At 38.1% G+C, this 23,234-nt stretch overlaps 1 long non-coding RNA gene across 1 annotated transcript in view; it reads left to right on the plus strand.

Moving 5' to 3' along the window:
- LOC111090432 overlaps positions 1–22,139 on the plus strand; it is a 78,481-nt gene extending 56,342 nt beyond the window's left edge. Inside the window, exon 4 of the long non-coding RNA XR_005371868.1 lies at positions 22,012–22,139. This is a non-coding gene — a long non-coding RNA (uncharacterized LOC111090432). The remainder of the gene's footprint in view (positions 1–22,011) is intronic.
- The last annotated feature ends 1,095 nt before the right edge of the window (positions 22,140–23,234 follow it).

Raw genomic sequence — 23,234 nt, forward strand, 5'->3', positions numbered from 1 at the left:
ATTTCTATGGCATAGTTGAGCAACTTTTCAGCATTTTGAAATATCTAGTGTTTTTGAATCTTCTCTCTCTCTTTTTCTTTCTCTAAGAGGGGGGAGAAGCAAAAGGGCAAAGGGAGAGGAAGAAAGAGAATCTTAAGCAGGCCCAAACTCAGTTCAGAGGGTCATGAGATTATGATCTGAGCAGAAATCAAGAGTCAGACGCTTAACAGACTGAGCTACCCAGGCACCCATGAGTCTTCTCTCTACCTATCAAAGTCTTATGTTTGTTTTATGTACCATGTCCAAAGATTTTTCAGTTAAACTTGGAAGAATAAAGGGAATGGGGAAAGTAGGTCTATTCATCTTCCCCAAAATGGAAGTCTGACATTTTTAGTAACAGCTTTATGGAGAAATATTCACATACTATACAGTTCACCTATCTAAACTGTATAATTCAGTTGCATTTAGTGTATTCACAGAATTGTGCTATCATCACCAAATCAATTTTAAAATCTTTCTCCAAAAGGAAACCCCATGCCCCTTAGCCATCACCCCTTAGCTCATCCCTACCCCCTACCCTAACCCTAGGCAAAGACTGATTTACCTTTCCATAGATTTGCCAGTTCTGAATATTTCATAAATACAGAATCATGTGTATTTACAACTGGATTCTTACTTAACAGTGTTTTCAAGATTCATCCATGTTGTAGCATGTATCAATATTTCACTTTTTATTGTCAAATAATGTTCCATTGCATGGATATACTACTTTCCTACTTAAAATAGGATTATACAAAGTTTTTTAAGCTAGAACTTTACAGAACAAAATATAAAATATTGAAAAATTGTACTTGAGTGTAAATTTTTTTTAGTTTAGTAAGACCAAATGTTTTAATTTATACTTACCTATAACTTGTTTAGTATGTTGCCTTTCCCTAGTGGCATCTATTTGTCTACTACATGAATGACTTTGATTCATTGGAGGGCACCTGTCATATGGACTTCTGGGTATGGAGAGCAAAAATTCATTTACTCTTCAGTTAGGTTCTATTTCTCTATCAGGACCATGCTAGAGATAGTGGGGATATAGAAGTGGTGAAAGATAAGGTGCCTCTCTGTAAGTGGCTCAGAGTCCAGTTGGAAGAATTAACATCAATTGTGATTTGTTCTTTGGGGTAAGCCTATGGTGCTGTGGTAATATGGAATATGAAGTAATGCAAAGAATGTTGAGTTGTCAACAGGAGACCATGGAGCTACTTCTCTAGGCTCTTCTACTTACCCATGTGACACTAGGAAGCAACTAAACCTCTCAGTATGATGATCTGTCATGTAAAGGAGTTGGATTAGGTGCTTTTAATTCATCTTTAGCTGAATTCAGAGGAAGAAGAAAAGTTTGGGTTGGCCTGAGAAGGCTTTATGAAAGAAGATGTGTTTGGGGCCTGTAGTCAGCCTGGTATAGCTTTCATCAATGAGTAGGATGAGTACTCATCAGATGATCTCTTCTTTCCTTGAAGGAAATGTTTAGGAAAGCAAACTTGGGAAAGGACTCTCCAGAGGGGGAGACTTTACTGGGTCCAGACCAAGCAGTTACTGCTCTCAGCCACTATTCCCCTGCTGGGTGGGCAACACCTCATGCCGGTTCTCTTCTATTTCTCTCCAGGAACACCCTCCTCCATCTCTCCTGTTGTGCATGCTAAAAGTTCTGAGACTTCTATCAGGGTTTTTTTTTCTCCTACAGAGAAGTGCTTCTGAACTTTTATATTCTTAGGACTCTTGTATTTAAGATACTTACCTAGCTCATATATTACCTTACATTTCCCTGTTCTGTCTTAACTATATTTCAAGTTCCTGGAGGGCATAGCCGTCTTGTCTACCAAAGCCCTGAGAGGGACTTGCAAGATCACTTGGAAAAGTGGTTCTTTAGCTGATTATTGGTATCACTTGGGAGCTTTAAAAAGCTATAGGTTCTCAAGCACCATCTTCTAGATAATGAATTAAATTCTGTCTGTGTATGTTAAGTGTATGGTGAGGGCAAGGTGGGTTAAAGGAGTGTGAAAAGAAGCTGTGTTTGAGTGGGGCACTTGATGGGATGAGCACTGGGTGTTATGCTGTATGTTGGCAAATTGAACTCCAATTAAAAAAAAAAACTGCTGTGGTTCTGAATCACAGTCTACAAAAATGGTCTATAAAATCTATTGCCTCCTGATCTATACACATGGCACCTAGTATATATAGCTTACTTCCTGGCTCTTGGTTCAGCATACGATCCTGAGGTTTTCTATCACTTTTTTATGACTATGACTCAAATTCATAAGCAGGATAATTCTGTATTCTTAGAATGGACAGCAAGCCCAGCTCAGTGCCATGCTGTTCTCCTATAGAGCTCTCCTGCTTGCATTCTTGGAATTATGTTCTGATGGATCTTCAGTAGCCTTCTCTGTACATCATAGACTGAACAATGGAGATCCTCTATTTTACTCTGTTGTCTTTTTATACAAGAGTTTAGGAGGCCTACAGTAGACCTGATGACTCAGTATATTTTAATGCATATTCAGTATGTGCTTTGCTAAATGTGATATAACTAATTGACTATGTACTACTTCTATTGTATAGTAGAATAGATAATGTCCAACAAAAATGTCCAGCTGATGAAAATAACATTTCCTGATGGACACTAAGGCAGAATTTCAGCATTTGGTGTCAGGAGTTACTCAAAAAATACAAGTCAAACTTTTATAAAGAAGGAATTTTATTCCTCTGCAAATCTAGTGGAAAATTAATCATACAAAATATGATGGTGCCAAGAAAGCATTTGCAAGAGCGCAGATGCATGAGTATGAAACATTACATTTTCCAGGCAGTGTGTTTCCTTATCAGAGCAGACTCCTTCGTGACTAAAGTGATCATTACTCAACAATGATGGGTGACAAAAGCTCTTATTTTCCCATGTTTTAATCATTTCTTTAGAACTGGTTATGGAAGGGGGAAATGCCCTCTTGCTTTGCCGTGCACATTGCACAGTAAATGGGACATTTGAGGGTCTCTTCTCCCTACTTCAGAGTAGTGCCTATATAGACTGAACCTAGTATTGAGATATTTGGCATCCTGCATTCCAACTGTCTGTCTAATGAGGTAAATAATCACATTGATTACAATGTTTTGGTGCTTTGTGTTGAGAGGAAGGAACAAAAGCTCAAAAGGCTTTGTCTGCTTCAGATTGTTTAGGATGGACTAAATTTATATAGTGCCCTTGAAGCTCTGTTCTGGAGCAGGGCCAGACATGGCACAACTCCAGTGGCAGCCGTTTGTGTGACAGTCACTCATGTTACAGCTTTTCAGCGGCTTAACACTCTGAAACAACCACTGCTACTTGTCTCCCTAGGAGATTTGTTCAACTGTTGTCTTCTAAGGTGCACTGAATTTTAATATATATTGGTATTTTTAATTATCACAAACCATATTTCTTCCATAGTGTTCCCTTTTGTTCTTTTAAGCACCTATTTTTTAAAATTTAAAAATACTTACTTTTCTGAAATATTCCATTGAGATCAGTTCATAATTTGGTTCACCATACATTTTTTTAAATACATATCAAATTTTATTGATCATAGCTTTTGCCGTTGTGGTGTTTTTTGTTTTTGTTTTTAGCTTTGAGATATAATTGATATACAAGCTGAAGATGTCCAACATGTTGATCTGATACTTAAATATTGCAAAATGACTATTACCATAGCAGTAGCTAACCCCTCCATCACATCATATATTTACCATCTCCTTTTTGTGGTGAGAACATTTAAGATACAATCTCTTGGCAATTTCCAAATATGTAATATAGTACAATATATACAGTATAAATAATCACACTGTACACTACATCTCCAGAACTTATTCACCTTATCTGGAAGTTTGTACTCTTTGAGCAGTATTTCACCATTTTCCCCAGCCCATGGTAACCACCATTCTATTCTTTCTGTGAGTTTGACTTTTTAGATTCCACATGTGAGAACTTATGTCTTTCTGACCTATTTCACTAGCATAATGCCTTCAAAGTCCATCTGTCTTTTTGCAAACACCAGAAATTTCTTATGGCTAAAGGATGGTCCATTATATAGATCTAATACCTGTCTTCCTACCATTCATATGTTGATGGACACTTAAGTTGTTTCCATATCTTGGCTATTGTGAATGATGCTGCTATGAATATGGAGAGCAGATATCTTCTCAAGATTGTTTTCATTTGCTTGTGTGTGTGTGTGTGTGTGTGTGTGTGTATACACATATCTCCTCTGTGTGTGTGTTTACAGAGTGTGTATATATATAGTGTATATAGTAAACATATATATGTTTACATAGTGTGTGTGTGTGTGTGTATATATATATATATATATTCTAATTGCATATGTTTGTGTACATATACACACAGGACTGGGATTGCTAGATTGTGTGTCCATATACACATACACACAGAGGAGTGGGATTGCTAGATCATATGGTAGTTTTAAGTTTTTGAGGAACAGACATAGTGTTTTCCATAATAGCTGTACCAATTTACTTTTCTACCAATAGTGTATAAAGGGTCCCTTTTCTCCACATCCTGCAAGCGTCTTATCTCCTGTCTTTCAGATGATAGCCATCCTAATAGATGTGAGATGATCTCATTGTGATTCTAATTTGCACTTCTCTCATGATTAATGATTTTGAGTACCTTTTTATATACTTGTTGGCCATTTGTATGTCTTCTTTGGAAAAATGTCTATTCAGTTCCTTGGCCTGTTTTGTAATTGGATTGTGGTTTTTGCTACTCAGTTTACATATTTTGGATATTAGCCCCTTATTAGTTATATGATCAGCAAGTATTTTTTCCCACTATGCAGATTGCCTTTCATTTTGTAGATTCTTTTTTATTCTATTTTTAAAAAATATTTATGAGAGAGAGAGAGAGAGAGAGAGAGAGAGAGAGAGAGAACGAACCAGCACACGAGCAAGGGAAAGGGCAGAGGTAGAGGGAGAAACAGATTCCTCTCTGAGCAGGGAGCTCGATGCAGGACTCGATCCCAGGACTCTGGGATCATGACCCGAGCTAAAGGCAGACACTTAACTGCCTGAGCCACCCCTGTGCTCTCATTTTGTAGATTCTTTTGCTGTTGAAATGCTTTTTGGTTGGATGCAGTCCCACTTAATAATTTTTGCTTTTGTTGCTTTTGATTTTGGTGTCTCATCTGGAAACCAATTGCCAGAATCAAGGAGTGATTTTTTTTTTTTTTTCCCCCCTATGTTTCCTTCTAGGAGTCTTACAGTTTCAGGTCTTATGTTTAAGTCTTTAAATCTCTTTCAGGTTAATTTTTGAGAGTGGTATAAGATAGAGATCCAATTTCAGTCGTCTTGTGGTTATCAAGTTTTCCCAGCACCAATTATTGAAGAGCCCATCCTTTTGCCATTGAGTGTTCTTGGATCCCTTGTCAAATATTAGTTGACTGTATATATTCCATTGAACTGTGTGTCTATTTTTTTCCAGTATCATATTATTATTATTTTTACCATAGCTTTGTAGTATAGTTTGAAATCAGGATATGTGATGCCTCCAGCTTTGATCTTTCTCAGGATTGCTTTTGCTATTCAGGATTTTTTGTTTCCATTCAAATTTTAGGATTTTTGTTCTATTTCTATGAAAAAATCCATTGGAACTTATAGGAATTACATTTCATCTGTAGGTAGCTTTGGGTAGTATGGATATTTTAGCAATATTCTTATGATCCATGAACATAGGATAGATTTCTATTTGTTTCCTCTTCAATTTCTTTTCACCAAAATCTTGTAGTTTTCAGTGTAGGTTCTTTGCCACCTTCATTTAGATTTACTCTTATGTGTTTTTGTTTTGTTTTGGATATTGTGAATGGGACTGTTTCTTTTTTAGATATCTTGTTAGAGTATAGAAATGCTACTGATTTCTACATTTTTTTTTTTTTGTATTCTGCAACTTTACTGAATTTGTTTATTGGTTCTAACAGGGTGTTTTTGGTGCTGGAGTCTTAGCATTTTAAATATAAAAGATTATATAGGAATTAAGGAGTATACTTATTGTGATGAGCACTGAGTGCTATATGGAAGTGTGGAATCACTAAATTGTGCACCTGAAACTAATATTGCATCATATGTTAACTAACTGAAATTTTATAAAAACTTAAGATTATATAATCTGCAAGAAAAGACTATTTTACTACTATTCTTATTGGATGGTTTTTGTTTCTCTTGTCTGCTCTGGTTAGAACCTCCAATCCTATGTTGAATAATGTTAGAATGGTAGCATTTGTCTTGGTCCTGATCTTAGAGGAAAGGCTTGCAGCCTTTATTTACCATTGAGTGTGAAGTTAGCTGTGGGCTTCTCATATATGCCCTCTATAACTATAGAGGTATATTTCTTCTATACTGAATTTGTTGAGTTCTTATCGTGAAAGGTTGTATTTTGTCAAATGCTTTTTCTGTATCTAGAGATCATGTGTTTTTGATCTTTTATCCTATTAATATGGTGTATCACATTTATTGATATTCATGTATTTAATTCTTGCATCCCAGGGAAAAATCCCTCTTGATCATTATGTATGATTTTTTTTTCCAATGTGGTGTTTTTAATTTGCTAATGTTTTGTTGCATCTATATTCATCAAGAATACTGGCCTATTCATCAAGAATACTGGCCTTGTAGTGTTCTTATATGACTTTGGTATCAGGATAATGATCGCCTCCCAACAGGAGTTTTGGCATTATTCTCTCCAATTGTTTTTGAAGAGTTTCAGAAGGATTGGTGCTAATTCTTTGAATGTTTGGTAGAATTCACCAGTGAAGCCATCTGTTCTTGGACAGTCTGGAAAATTTTTAACTACTGATTCACTATCCTTACTCATTATTGATCTGCTCGGATATTCTATTTCTTTCAGTTTTGGTAGGCTGTATGTTTCTAGGAATTTATTCTAGGTTATAAAATTTGTTGGCATAAAGTGCTCATAGTAGTCTTCTATGATGCTTTGTATTTGTGTATCAGTTGCAAAGTCTCTTTCATTTGATTTTTGTCTTTTTAGTCCTGCTGAACATTGGCCAATTTTGTTTATCTTTTCAAGAAAGCAATTCTTTCATTGATCTTTGATATTTTTCTGGTCTAATTTACTTCCTCATTTTTTCCCCCTTCTGTTAACTTGGGCTTAATTTTCTTGTTCTTGAAGTGTAAATGTAGGTTGTTTATTTGAAATATTTCATTTTTAAAAGATTTATTCATGAGAGACAGAGGCAGAGACATAGGCAGAGGGAGAAGCAAGTTCCATGCAGGAAGCCCGATATGGGACTTGATCTAGGTACTCCGGGATCACTCCCTGAGCCAAAGGCAGACGCTCAACTGCTGAGCCATCCAGGCATCCCTGAAATATTTCATTTCTTAATGTAGACTTTATCATTGTAAGCTTTTCTCTTAGAACTACTTTTGCATTATCTCGTAGCTTTTGATAGGTTTCCATTTTTATCTTTTCAAGATGTTTAATGCCCATTTTTGAATGCTGCTTCAACCCATTGTTTCAGGAGCATGTTTAATTTCTATGTATTTATGAATCTTCCAGTTTTTTTCCTGTTATTGATATCTAGTTTCATGTCATTAGGGTGGAAAAAATATTTGTGGTAATATGACTTCAATCTTAGATTTGCTAAGATTTGCTTTGTGATCTGTTGTATGAACTACCCTAGAAAATTTCTATGTGCACTTGAACGATATATATTCTGCAGTTGTTAGATAGAATGTTCTGTATCTTTTAGGTCCATTGGTCTAAGGTATGGTTCAAATCCAAATTTTTTTTTTTGTTGGATTGATCATTCAGACAGAAAACCATTGTTGAAAGTTGATATGCAAGTCCTCATACTACTAGTGTATTGTTATCTATTTCTCCCTTCAGACTTTATTATTTAATATATTTTGGTGTCCCATATTGGGAAAATATAGATTTATGATCCATCTTCTCAAAGAATTGGCTCCTATATCCTTATATAATGACTTTATCTCTTACCATTTTTGGCTTAAAGTATATTTTGTCATATATAACTATTCCTGCTCTTTTTGTGTGTCATTAAAGCTAAAATGAGTGTCTTGTAAGTAACATATATAGTTCAGTCCTTTTTCTTATTTTTAATTTATTCAGCCACTCTGGGTTTTTTGGGAGGAGGTGGAATTCAGTCTATTTATATTCAGAGTATTGATGGGTAAGGACTTACTAATACCATTTTCTAGCTGTTTTGTAATTCCCTCGTTCATTTCTTTCTTGCTGCCTTACTTTGTAAATTGATTATTTTTGTAATGGTATGTTTTGATATCTTCTTTACTTTTTGCAAATCTACTGCAGGTTTTTGCTTTGTAGTTACTATGAGACTTACATAAAAGATATATACTTTTACCGGTGTGTTGTGTATTTTCATGTTACTAATTAGTGTTCTCTTACCCATTACAATGCATCCAAATTCCTATTTTTTTTTCTCCAATAAGGTGCTGGGATTTCTCCAGAAATATCTTCTGGTCATCCGCAAGAGCTCTTTCATCCATGGGCGAGTGTCTGAGACCATGTTCTGTAAGGGCTCCTGGATTGCAGCTGAGCTGGCTAGAACTGGATTGTGGGCCACTGCTTGGTCTATAGCTTAGGTTGAGGTCTCTCTGTTCACTACCCAAGTTGTAGGTGGATGAGACTCTTCCTGGGTCCCTTGGTGTTTGGCACCAGATCCCACAGTTCCTTCAAAGGTTCTTCTGTCCATGGATGGATGCTGAATTTGTGTGTGTCAGGAAGGTGGGCAAACATGAGAAATAGTTTATATCACCATGATGTTAGTATCCCCTCCAGGTACCTCATTCTTGTAATGTTTTCTAAACTCTTATCTCTTAGAACATAATGACTGATAGTTCTCTCCAAATATTCTCTCCTTCCTTGTGTGTGTGTGTGTGTGTGTGTGTGTGTGTGTATTCCTGTTTTGGTCCAACTTCATTTGAGAAGTATTTCCTAAACATCTCGTGATCTTGGGCTGTGCATTTTAAGAGTTGGATATTGAAATGCTCATTGGAAAGTCTCATGTAAGCATGGGACTTGCTGACTTTTGAGATGGAATTTCACTGGGGAGTGCTGTATGCAAAATTCATATGTGGGTCTTTCTATTGAGTTACAGTTTTTCCTAAGGAGAATTCTCCAGTCTCCTGGCTGAGGAGCATATGCCTCACTGCTGTGAGTTTGGGGAGTTAAACTGGGAAAAGAATTAGAGATTTCACATTCAACATGTGGGTTTTTACTGAATTCCCATGACTTCAGAGGCATTTGGTATCTCCAGGGAATTCCTGTGTCTAAGGAATTTGGCTGGTCTTTTGAAATGAGTTCATTGCAATTTCAGTGGAGTCAGGAATAAGTAAAGATATGTGTTTAAGTTATGTTTAGTTGGAACCCCAAGGCTGATATTGAGGTTGATGGAAAATTCATTTATATTCAATACCATTTCTGTCAGAGGACTTGAGATACAAGGAGCATATGCAGTTTGAGTAGCAACTGATCAACTAGTGACTCTACTTTAAAGTAGTTAAGGATTAGGGTTCAGTGAGCTGAATGGCTTCTAAGACTTCCAGCCAGGGATATGTGGCAATGGGTTTTCAAGATCTACTAAGGATATAATTTGGGATATAAACGAATTTGAGGACACTGTCCTCTCTTTGTGATATGCAAGGTCTTGGGCTTATTTTAATTTGCATTTTCTTTAAACTAGTTTGTCTTCAGCTTTCCAAAGACTGACCTTAGAGTTGCTAAGGCAAAACCCTATACTTGCTAAAACTCTTGCATAAATATTTGCCCTTCCACATTTTTTTTAGTTGTAAAAGATAAATGTGTAATATACATATTTACTGTCACAATAGTAAAAAAAACCTTCACAAATATCAAATTGGTTATATATCAGAGCCCTTATATGACAGTCCCTAACAGTGTGGTGAGTAGAAGTTGAAAAATCTTAGAGTCTCACAAAGAGCAGCTACCTAAACAGCATTGAGGGTCGAGACTTCTTGGTCTCAAAGACAAAACAATTTGACTTTATAGTTTTGAAATGTGTTTTACAGCAGACAGAATTGCATCTCAGAAAATTGTTTTCTTTAGAATATGCTTCTTTCCTGTGTATAGATTTGGATATCTCTACAGCAGTGTTGTCTTGCCTTGCTGTAAATAAGTTCACGTGCATTTGCTTAAACCACTGCTGATAGGAGAATAGAATAGAAGACCTGGCTACAAAACATGTGTAAATATGATCTTCAGTTTATGTGGTCTGAATCTGATGCAGCTCAACATAAGCTAGACTGTTAAGGCTCCACATCTTACATTGAGGAATTAATATCCAGAGCTGGGAATTAATCTACATAAACTCTTATGTATTTTGGGGCTCACCGTTGGTTTTCAAAATGGCTGCCTTATGTGGAGGTCAGGGAGAAACCAAAGAAAGGGGCAGATCACTCTAGATTGATAAGTGGCAATTTTAATAAGCAAGGAGACTTACTTACAAGGCTTATCTTGGGTGGCCACAAGACAAGTACATCTCCAATACCTGGTTGCCAAATCCTAAAAGTTTATTTATAGACCCTAACTTGGTTTTTAGTCACATATATCACCCAGATGATCTCAACACATTATTTCAAGGGTATGTCCTTGAGGAAGTTTCTGGATGGTTAGGCAAGCTGAATGCATGTTCCAAGCACAAGAAAGAGGGGTAAGGAGCTTCTCATTGCCTGGGTCCAGTTGTATGTCAACTGGTGGTCACATTTTCTTAATGACTTCCCCCAACACTCATTCTAAAGGCCATTGAGCAAAACCTTACCATGGGAGTCTTACCTTGAAGGGGAAAGGCAGGTTTTAGGTCATGAAATGAGCACTGGGAAGTGAAGAGTAAACTCCTTTTGTTTTTCTAGGCCTTGAGATTAAGAACCCATTTCACTGAAAATTGGAATGTGTTCAAGGAACTTCTGCTAGGAAATATTTATGATTCATAAGCTGGCTCCTAAAACATGGTTTAGTTGGGAGAGCTACAGGTATGGATCTCTTGGAGTTAGTCTTGGGTCTTGGCTTGGAGGTTTTGAGAGCATCGTATGTAAAAATGATTTCAATTTTATTGCCTTATTTCCTTTCTTTGATCTATTATCCCCCAAACAGCAATAAAATCTGGTTGACTTGATCTCTGCTGTAACTGAATTGAGGAAGCTTCAGACAGTCTAAGGGAGAGGAGTGGCCTGATTATAGTTTTGTTGTTGTTTTAATCTCTGAGGAAGTGGCAGGGGGTCATATATGTAAGCAGTGTTCCACATAAAAGGCTTGGAGCCAGGTGGCTGGCTCAGGTATCAGGTGACAAGATAGAATTGAAGGGCATGTAAGCATTTCCCTAGGAGTCCAGAATATTTGGAATGGAAATTCGGTAAAGACTAAACTTATCCAGTCAAATAGGATAAGGATCTCAAATATTGTAATTTGAGGATTTGAAGATTCATGAGAGAGATGGACCCACACTGGTTACATTGATAAAACAAATTACTTTGTAGTTTTCACTTTTCTATAAACTGTGGTCTATTCTTTTGATGTTCTCCTGGATGCTTATTGAGCAACAGATGTGAATTATAATTCTTAATGACTTCCTTTCCCTTCTCCTTTTAATGGGATCCAGGCAACTGTGCTGGTTTTCTTCTTTTGTTTAGTCTGATCCCACTTGTATACCCGCTCACCCATATCCTATCCTCTACACATGGCTCTAAGTTCTCTAGCACCTTTGAAAAAGTTGCCTCTTCTCCTTTCCCATCCCCACCCCTATTTTTTGAGCAGGTACTCTACCACCTTTCCTTGAGCTTTGTTGTTGGCCTAAACAAAAATGTATTAAAACATTCTATGTGCTATCTCTACTTTACAAAAATTTTAAGAATTAGGGAAAAGAGTCTTCAGGAAGTCTCCACAAACTCTGCCAACCCTGTGACTTATTTATTTTTTTAAAAAAGATTTTATTCATTTGAGACAAACAGAATGAACATGAGTGGGGGTGGGGATGGGGGGGTGGGGGGGACAGAAGGCGAGGGAGAAGAAGACTCCCTGCTGAGCAGGGAGCCTGATGTGGGGCTTGATTCCAGGGCCCTGGGATCATGGCCTGAACTGAAGGCAGATGCTTAACCATCTGAGCCCCCCAGGTGCCCCAACTCTGGGACTTTAATCAGTACATCAGGACCTGCTGGCTGTGCTCACTACTATATCTCCAGCTACTTGTCATTACTATTCTGTTGGTCAGTGTGTTGACTTGGCTCAGGGTTTTTACTGCCAATACTTCATCTTTAGGCTTAGGGAAATAAAAATAAGCCCATTTTTCACATATTATCTAAGAACCCCAGCCAGATCACTCCATCTCATTTTTGTGAGTATAAAGCTTCTTTGAAATAATTTTTTACTCTAATTTTCCTTTTTTTTTTTTCTTTTTGATCTATTTTTTTTTTCCTTATTGTCAAATATCTAGTTACTAAAGTAGTGCCTAGTGTATGGTAGGTGCTTAACAAATGTTTGGGGAAATGAATAAACCTACCATAAGCCAAAACTTCGTTTCAATTCTAAATTCTCAAAGGGGAAGTGGGGCTGCCTATCTTTAAGTCAGAATAGATCAGGATTCTCAAGCACTCTCTTCCTTTCTAAATTGTATTTTTCTAACTATAGCCTCTCTCCCTGCCCCAGGTTCCAGAACACTATTCTTCTCTATTCTGCAGAAAGCAACCCTAATATTAGCATTAGGAAAACTATGATTTATGCAATGAGGAACCACTCATGAATAATTTATGGCTCTGTTTTTAATATTTAGGATGCAACATTGGCATCCTAAACATTTTGGTGAGTTTTATGACTGTGATCTAACAAGTTTACTCTTTTATAGTATCTGTTTACAGATTTCTATGCTGTTTATTTCTTGTTTAAAAGATTTTTATAAAGACTGTTATAATGGTGGTCCCCTCTCCCATACTTGCCACACCCCATAACCCCTGTATTTATTTAGCACTTGTTAAGAGTCTGCTGTTAGACACTGGGATTATAAAGATTCTCAAATACATATGTTCATCCCTCTTCCCAGTTTCAATCTCCTCCATGTCTTCTCATTTTCTTCGGATAAATTGTGAAAGTCAAAGCATGACTTTAAAAACTCTCCATGATTTGGCTCCTGTCTCCCTTCCTCGTCATTTCTCTCCTCCGTACCTGTTTTCCCATTTTCTTTTTTTCTCTCCTTCCAACCCTCCAGTGAATGAACTCTCCTGAACTTCTTTCAGGGAGTCTATCCTCTCTATACTAATCTGTCATTCTTCCACCTGGAACATTATCCTCCCCATTTGCCTAAAACTTGATTTTTAGTTTTTGACTAAACTCTGCAGAAAGGTTTTCTGGCCCTAAGAGGCTGGGTAAGGGACCCCTTCTCAACATTGCAGTATACCCTGCGTTTCCCTGCTTGTACACACATATATATATGTGTGTGTGTGTGTGTGTGTGTGTGTGTATTTTATATATCCTAGAAGGCTTGTGATTCACCCTATATTGCTTTTTTTTTTGTGCTCAAGGTATACTAAAATCCTCCAGAAAGCAGAAATCATTGGTAACAGGAAACCTCTTATTTTTGGCAAAACTCCGTGTTTATCACACATTTTGGATTCTTCTTGCCAACTTCAAAATCCCTTTGTTGAAAGTTTGTGTTCCCTGAAAGAAACAGGGAGCTTCCCTGGAATCCCTTGGATTAGTTATGGGGTGAGTGAAGATACTCCTGAGGTTTCTGTGTGTGTGGATGGAAGTTACAGTCATTCTAGAAGTTACCACCTGAACATAATCTTGGCCTTGATCGATAAGGGCAGGATGGGGCTGGGGTTCTTTTTTTTTTTTAAGATTTTATTTATTTATTCTTGAGAGAGAGAGAGAAGAGAGAGAGAGAGAGAGAGAGAGAGAGAGAATGGCTCCATGCAGGAAGCCCGATGTGGGACTTGATCCCGGGACTCCAGGATCACGCCCTGGGCCCAAGGCAGGCACTAAACTGCTGAGCCACCCAGAGATCCCCGGGGCTGGGGTTCTTGAAGCAATGATTATCTCCTCCAAGCATTGCTTCTTTGGCAGGAAAGAGGGAACCATTTTTCTTTCTCCTCTTTACAACAGACCCAAACACATTTGATTTGACTTGATGAAAAATGCAACAATAGTCATTTCCTTGGGCCATTCATCTCACATATTCAATTCCTGGGCATCAGAAGAATGCTATCTGTATACATGGTGGAGCGTAAGTCATGAACTCTGTTGGAAGTTTTAATTGTAAAACTAAATTTCCTATATGCTCAGGCTTTACATTTAGGTGCTTACATTCAACTTAAAAAGATAAAAAGTATTTTTAAGTCTGTCACTTCTCATGACTCAGCTGTTAGAAATCTGGGCAGGAGTGAGAAATCCAAATGGTATAGCAAGGAAATGGTAGAGTAATGAGAAGAGGAAATACTGCATTATGACTGTCAAATGTCATCTGCTTAATGTTTGATCTGGTTCATGCTTATAGCAGGATACAGATGGAGTTATAGAAGAAGAAAGTGCCAATCAAAAGTATAGTTTCTCTCCCTTGCTTTTTTCACTGTGATCCCTAGAACTCAGACTTTGATTTCTGCCTGCCTTTTCCTCCACCAAATCCAGGAGTAGGGTGGTGCATCTATTCTCCCTGTTGCCCTTGTCAACTATTACTCTTAACGTGGGGAGGGACCTGCTGCTACCTTTTCAGAATTGCTCCCTCTCCTACTTCCTGCCTATTGCAGCCACCAGGTACTGCTGTTACTATAACCACATTGAGCCTAAAGGATATGGCTGCTTTCCACATGGAATCTGTCCAATAATGAAGCCAAAAGAGAAAAAGTAGAGCTTAGAGCTGAAAAGTGATAGTCATGATTATATTGTTTGGACCTCCAGATCTAGCCATGTCTGAGGCCAGCACTACTTTTAGATTATTCTGCTTATCCTAGCTTTAATGGCATTTTGACAGCCTTCAAATCTTGGCTAATAAAGGTCCCAATACTCTGTTCCAGTGCCATGGTCATTAAACCCTGATCCTTTCCTACAGGTGAATGTATGCTTATCACTTGATCATCCCAGCTGGGCCCACAGCAGTTGGGACAGCAACAAAAGTCTCTATTTTCACCTCTAAGCTCTGCTTTTTCCTGCTGGCTTCATTATTGGGCAGATTCCATGTGGCATTGGTGAAGGCCACTAGACTCCTATCCCCAGCAGAGAAAAAGCATTTGTAGAACTGGTAGGAATATCTTGGGGGAGGAGTCTGACTGGCTTGGCACTAATCAGAGAATAATTTCTGACACAATCATGATACTTAGGGGAAATGGAGCTTGATAGGCCAGGCCTAATTTCATGACTGTCATTTGGGGTGAAGATGGGGCCAGCACCATCATAATAGGAAAGATATGATCTAAGGCTGATCAAGAAAGGAATTATGGGACTATCCATTTGTTTAAGCAAGGGCTACTCCTTGCCTTAATCTTGGCATTGGATTAGGTCCCTGGAAGAAATTCATGAAGACTGCTTTGTTTCTGGGAAGAGTGGGCTGTGTCTTTCCATCTCTTGGATGGGAAGCTTGATGATTGTCCCACAAATCTCTTTCCACTAGTATGAATACCACAGCTGTGCCTGCCAATTGTTTTAGGTCTTATCCTAGTTTTGCCAGAAATTAGAGCCTCCAGCAAAGACTTAAGTGCTACTTCTTTATTAGGGAGTGCAATACCAACCTGACATCAACAAGACCTAGAATTCCATAACCAGGAAAGGAAAATGGAAATGAATCAGGAAAGAAGGGAAAGCCTGTATAAAGGTACATTATTAAATCAGCTACCACTTGGTATTAAAAGCACCTGAGAGCTCAGTCTTGCAGTATCACCTTCTGAGATTATGTGAATGAGCCAGGAAGAGGTGTGTCCCAGGAAGAAAGGAGCCACTGAATAAATTCTTCCTATTTGCCCTTAGTCAAAAGTTAACCACCTGGATGTTAATTTCTCTGAACTACTTTAATATGCATATGTGGGCTCTGCCGTGTGTCCCATCTCAGTATTAACAAGAAACCCTGGGCAGGAGGCAAGAAGTACTTGGTGCAGGTATGAGAAGAGGTGTTACATTTTGCTGCTATATTACAAAATGGTGCCCTCTTGGGGAGGAGGGTGCTGTCAAAGGGGCTGCATCACAGTAATGACCAGCTGCAAACTCTGAAAAGACTTGGACAAGGGGCTTTGTTTTTCTGAAAGGTATTTAAAAATAAGTATTTCTTGACTTATTTTAAGTAAACTCTACACCTGACATGGGGCTTGAACTCATGACCCCAAGATCAAGCGATGCATCTCTACTGACTGAGCCACCCAGGTTTCCTGACAAAGGGGTTAATGAAGCAAACTGTAGTTGCTGTTTTTATAGCAAGTCATAAGTCCCTAATTGATATTTACCATCTTCTTCCATCTCTTCTAGATTTTTCTCCACCTGTGGCCAACACTTTAGTGGTTATGGACTTCTAGGTCTTGTTGATGTCAGGTTGTGAGTGCTTCAATTGTCAGTTTCTTGTTCTTACTGAGCACAGAAGTACTAAGGGATGTTCCAGGGAATCTTCTGCTTCTAGACTTGCTCTTTCCTTCATCCTTTATGTAACAGCTCTCCTAGCTCCCCATGGCACTCAGGATCAAATCACTCCTACCAACGGAATGACTTTGTCTAGTAGCATGAGGAAGCCTTTGACCTTTGGTATTACAGTGAGCAGTTCACTGGAATCCTTATGTGCACATTTTCCCATGGAAAAATCTGTTGCTCACTCTACTCATCCCATTTCTACTCTCACCTAGAATTGGAAAATAAGATGAGAAACATCAATTCCATGAGTCATCAAGAATAAGGGCCAATCCTGTGTCATTCCTTGGTTTCTGAACCTCCATAGTCTAAGTATTGAGGACATAATATTTATTCCTTAAATGCACATACTATATTCTACACGAGAGAGCCCCAACCCCATAATGGTGGTGCTCAATCTAACCTCTTAGCTGAGCCCTTAAAAGGCTATTCACTGTTTTGTTGTGTTGGCTGATTTGTGCGTAGGAAGGTAATGAGCAATTGACCACATGGTCATGTACCCGTTGTCGAATGTTGTTAAGAAATTGGTCCTTTGGTCCAAAACAATTTTATATGGGATATCATGTTAGTAAGGCAGGCATTCTATAATCTCTGTAGATGGCAATACTGGAAGTAACACTGCAGCTGGGAAGGCAAGCCTGTATCCAGAATAGATATGGATTCTAGTTGGAATTAATTTCTACTTCCTCTATGATAGAATGGATCTGATTTAATTAATCTGTCATTAATGGTTGCTGGATTTCCTGCAGAATGGTACCATATGAGGGATCAGCATTAGTCTTTACTGCTGGTAGTTTGTGTATTCAGCAGTAGTAGAACTAGATGAGTCTTGCTGAGAGGGAGTCCATGCTGCAGAGTTCCTGCACAACTCTGGTAATTGTTCATGGTCCCATTATGCTATATTGAAGTGGTCAAGGAGACTTCCTGGCTGATGGCCACAGGAAAAGTCATTTCTATCCATTTCATTTTTAATGGTCTTCTCAGTGCTGCATGTTCTCTGGAGGACAATATGAGACAGTTTTGCCCATGCTCATATGTCCATTTTGTTCCTTTTACAGACTTTTCTTTCCAATATTCTAATCTGTTCCTGCCAGGCCTCTGACCAGCCAGCCAGTTCATTCACCACTCCTCAGGATTCCTTGTATATCTATACTTCAGGGAATTTCTCTCCTACAAAATGAACAATAAAATATACCCACAGCTCTGACTGTTAGGATTTCTTGAACTATTGCCCATTAGAGCTGTCCCTGAGGGAGCCTGAAATCTTAGGAAGCAGGAGTGCAGGAAAAAGAGTAGTGCAGCAAGAAAGGTGGAAAATCTACCATGGTGGCATATTACCAAACTGGTATCAAGTAATATTGACTCTATAAATGGCCATTCTCACAACAGTCTGTTTGCAGAGGAAGCAAAGACTTCTAATGCTCAGGGTTTCACCTCAAGTAATTAATTCTTACGTACTTTTAGGTCACATATGTGAAAACTTGGGGCAGAAGGCAAGAGGGAATGTGATAGAAATACGCGGTGAGATGTTTTTGGGTTGTGCTCATGTGAAGGTGCCAAATTTCCCACAGAGCTGGTAGCTGCTGGAGCCACTGAGGTTGGCCAAATGCCCTAGGGATAGGCAAATATGAAAGGATATGACTTGGTATGTAAGAAGTCTCTAGTTCATCTGCCCTCCTTGTAGAAATCTTCCTTGCAGAGTGATGGTACACTTGTGTTTCATACAGTTTCCACTGTACCATCCCCCCCAAATACCTCTATGAATGTGTAGGCAGATACACCAGTTGAGCATATGTAATGTATCCACAAATGAAGTTGAGGACACAAAGTTGAATTAGGCCTGGTAAGTCTTTTCTGGAGTTTGAAATCTGTTATATTTGACAGATGGGAAAATGAAATGAAGAGATGGTGTGACTTTCTCCAAGTCATTCAACCAGAACATGGCAAAGCTGGATCTATTAACATTTTATGTCTCCTATTACAAATAAATTGTACTGCCTATACCAGTTATTGGAGCATTAAAACAGCAAACGACTGGCAAGTACAGGGTCATGACTCATTACAGAGCTTTGAGTTTTAAACAATGCCACATGGTACATGAGATTTGTAAGTTCTTCAGTGGTAACACCATCTTGATGAAGGTAGATCAGGAATGTTTTTTTATGCTGTATTTGCAGCAAATGAGGATGGACAAATTTATTGTCAAAAGGCATTTATCCTTCTGATTGCAAAACCAAAACTAATTGTAATATCTTTAGAAAAGCTATACCAAAAAAGTACAAGTAGAGTAAATAACACCAACAGTCTTTCTGACCTTAATGTTATTACTGTCTTCCCATATCATTTAATATTTTACTAAATCTTCATTTTAATGGCATTGCATTCCATTATGTAGTTATATCATAATGTATTTAACCAGTTGTTTTTTTTTGTTGGACATTAAATTAAATTAAAATTAGTTTAATTTAAAGTTTTTCAGTATTGAAAATGCTTCAATATATAGCCATCGAGGCATATCTTTATGAAACCCATGGTCTTTTTAAAAAACTTCATCATCATGGAATTCCTGATTCAAAATAATGTACTTTGATGCCTATCCATATATGAAAGTGCCCATTTCCTCCCTTATGAACTCTAGGTATTCTAAGTTTTCAGTATTTGTTCATGTGATGGAAAAATATAAATCCTCATCTTAATGAATGCCGGGAAAGCTTTTTTACTAAAAGATAACAGGAATTCTAATCCAAACAAGGATAGAGTTAGCATGCTTATCTAATATATTATGGTAAATACTTTCAAAAAATGGCCACAATTTTTCCTTCCCCATATCTGACTTTTTCAGTGTGACCTTTTTCCCAATGTGTTTTTGCAAAGATGAGTAGATATCTACAGCTGCTCACTGGCATCTTAAAAGTTTATATAGAGGTCTTAAAAGGGCTTAGTCTTGAGTTAGATGGTATCTCAACAACCTCTTATTCTCAGGACTATATGTTGAAATGGTTGCTAGTATGGGAATAATAGGTGTGGTCTACCTTCCAAGAACAGAAGGGGATGAGGAGCTTTTGATTCCCCAGGTCAACTAGTAGTCACAATCTCTCCATGATCTCCAACAATGTGTGACTTGCTTTGACCAATAGAATTTAGCAAAAATGATTTGCTGTTTTTTGAGCCTAGGCTGCTTACACAGAGGCTTTGCACATTTCTATTTGCTCTCAGATCATGGGACCACCCTGTGAGTAAGCCCAGGCTGCCCTCTGGATAATATGCACATGGCCCAGGTACTCTGTCATCCCAGGAGCTATCCAGTAAACCCCAGGAGCAGAGCTGTGTAGCCAATTTCTAGATGAGCTTAAAAGTGAGTGAGTCCTATTAGGTTGAGAAGAACCATTCCTGTAAGCACAGCCTAAATTGTTGACCCTTAGATTCCTGAAAAAAAATCAATGGTAATTATTTTGTCCCCACATTTTGGGATAGTTTGCTACCCAACAAAAGTTAACTGTGAAACACTCATGATATTATTTTGATGAAGATATAATCATACTTAAAATTAAATGAAAAATAGAAATATTTCAACATCCACTTATTAATCCATTTCTCCTGTAATTATCTTCTGGAACTATTTAGGTTTATAACTCAGTACCATTTATATGCTCAACAGGAAATGTGTACATTATCTTCACCAAAAGACCTGCACAAGGATGTTTATAGCAATACTGTTAATAGAAAAAAAAATTGGAAATTACCTATTTTTGATATTTGGTTAGCCCTTGTATATTCATAAAATTAAATGCTACATTGTTATAAACTGCACACAACAATGTGGATGAATTTCATAAATGTCATGTTGGGTAAAAGAAGGCATAAAAGAATCACGTACTGCATGATTCCATATATAGAATTCAAAGGCAGGCAAAACTAATCTCTGGTGCTGAAAAGTCAAGAGAATGGCTATTTTGGGGGAGGTAGGTGATGACAAGGAGGACGAAATATTTATCTTAGGGATTTTAATGACCAAGGGCATGGATGGGCTTCTAATATGCCAGAAGTGTTCTTTTTTTTTTTTTTTAATCTGAATGGCATTATACAGGTATGTTCACTCTGAATATTTATTGAGCCACTTATGACTTGTGTACTTTTCTGTATGTATGATACTTCAGTAAATAAAAAAAAATAAAAAAAATAAAGACTTTATTTACTTATTCATGAGAGACACACAGAGAGAGACAGAGACATAGGCAGAGGCAGAAGCAGGCTCCCTGCAGAGAGCCCAATGCTGAACTCCATCCCAGGACCCCAGGATCATGACCTGAGCCAAAGGTAGACACTCAACCACTAAGTCACTCAGGTGCCCCAAGTTTTTTTTTTTTAAATGAGTATAGCCTGGAAGCTGTTGGAGTTTCCCAAAGATCAGCCATGGGGTTGTAAATAACAAAGGCACTTAAAATGTAGCAAAAAGAATATTGTTTCGTTAGGAAAACCAGCATGTTGGTGCACAATACCAGGTCTTGGGTGGTTCTGGGATCAAGAGACCCAGAGGGGGCCAGGACCAAGTACTTTGGCTCTCACTTATGTTGCAGCATATAGATAAAGATCACAACTGGAGGATTTGGAGGGATAGTGAAACTGACAGTGGGTAAATCCTATGAATTGAGAGAGCAATGTTGAGGTCAGAAAGGAATTTGCAAATGCAAAACAGAATAGGTGAGCTGAGATTGACAACCAACTATCCTCAGGAAATGGAAGAGTTTGATAATTAAATTTACACATGGGCAAGAGATCATATACCTGGAAACAGATGGTAGACAGGGCTCAGTCCAGGAGGTCAGACAGCATGTCTCTACATATAGACAACGTGCTACTCTGAAGCTGTGGCTTGCCTGTTGATCCAAGGGTGACCATTATCTCCAATGATAGGTAAGAAATTTCCTTGTTGGTGAGTTACAGGGCTATTTTGCTGCTCAAAGTGAGGCAAGAGTCATGAGGGACCTAGTAGTGGAAGCACAGAAAAAGGGTGAAATTCTCTGAGGAGTTCAGTTTTAATGATTATAGTGATTCAGGAAGGAATGATGATAATTGTAATTCTGCTAGTGGCAAGGGAAAACTTATTGCTGTGTGGGTGCAAGATAATTAGAACCAAAATCATATAATTGGAAGATGTCCTACCTTAGCTGCTATGGCTTCTAGTACAAGAACAAACAACAGTTGGTCCTCAAATGCCAATCGTGATATGGTGTGAATCCATCTCCCTAAGCATGAACCAAGCATGTGTTAGGAAATGGCAAGTAAAATACTAGTGCTTAAATACTTCATTTTATGCAACACTATTTTCTTTTCAGAGAACTTTGACAAATACGAACCCATCTGAAACTCAAAACAGACTCGAGGAAGGGAGAGCTTTGTATTCCTACTCATCTAAACAGATGAATCAGCTGGACCCTGAGGAGGAGAATATGATTAATCTAAGGGCCTACAACTCAAAAGCTGAGACATCACTTTCTCCATGCATTGTTTTCCTGCCTAAGCTGTGATGCATGCTGGCAGTGTGACACTAACTAAAGGTGGCATGGGATATTAAGGGTTGTGGTTGGTGGTTTCTTTACTTTTGGAAATTTCACATGGACTTAGAAATGAAAGGCTGGCACGTGGACTCCACTACTTGTTGAAGCTTGATTTTCTAGGAAATAAGCAACATCTGAGTTTTCCTGGATCTCAAAAACTGGCTTGTGCTTTCCTTGATAACTCTTGATGAGAGAGAGCCCTTTGCCAGTAACTCATAATGTTGCTCAGACTTTGTGCATATAAAAACCACCTTGTTGTGTATACATGTTAAAATGCACGTTATGACTCATAAGTTCTGGTATAAGAACCAAGATCTGCATTTCTAGCAAACTCGTAGCTGATGCTCCATGTCTCTGGACTGCATGTGCAGTAGTAGGAATGGAATATATTCTTGTGGTCACTGTGGTCTGAGTGCTTTAGTGTGGACTCTAGAAATTGGCATCTCTGTCAAGAAATAGTGCACCTAAAGCAACATTTAGGAAAATATTTGAGTTTCAGACCCACTGTAAAGAAAAAGGAAAAAAAAAAAAAGGAAAATTTGAGTTTACTTTTTTCCTGTTGCCCAGGAAACAGAATTATGGATCATAGGAGTGCCTACTGTATGGCAGCCACAATTTTAGACCCTGAACTTAGAGCAGAGCGCAAACTGGAAAATGTCCCCATTGTTGTAAGGTTTACAGTTTAATGGGGGTGAAGAGAAGGGGCGAGTCACACTAAAAGTTAATATGTAACTTGTAAAGTGGTTATAAGGGATACAGAGAAAAATACTTCTTTAGGAAGAGAAGGCAGTATAGTAAGAGGGTATGGAGTGGCAGTTTTAGATCAAAAAGCCTCGTTGAGAAGAGGACATGGTGAATAAAGACAAGAAGGAGGTGACAAAGTGAGTTGTGGGAATAACTGAAAGGGAGAACATTCTAGTCTGAGGGAATTACACATACAAAAGCTTAGAGATGGAGGAAGCCTGGCACATTTTCAGTATAGCAAGAAGGCTGGTGTAGTT

The sequence above is a fragment of the Canis lupus genome, chromosome 17, assembly GCF_011100685.1.
Source record: "Canis lupus familiaris isolate Mischka breed German Shepherd chromosome 17, alternate assembly UU_Cfam_GSD_1.0, whole genome shotgun sequence".
NCBI classification, from domain to species: Eukaryota; Metazoa; Chordata; class Mammalia; order Carnivora; family Canidae; genus Canis; species Canis lupus.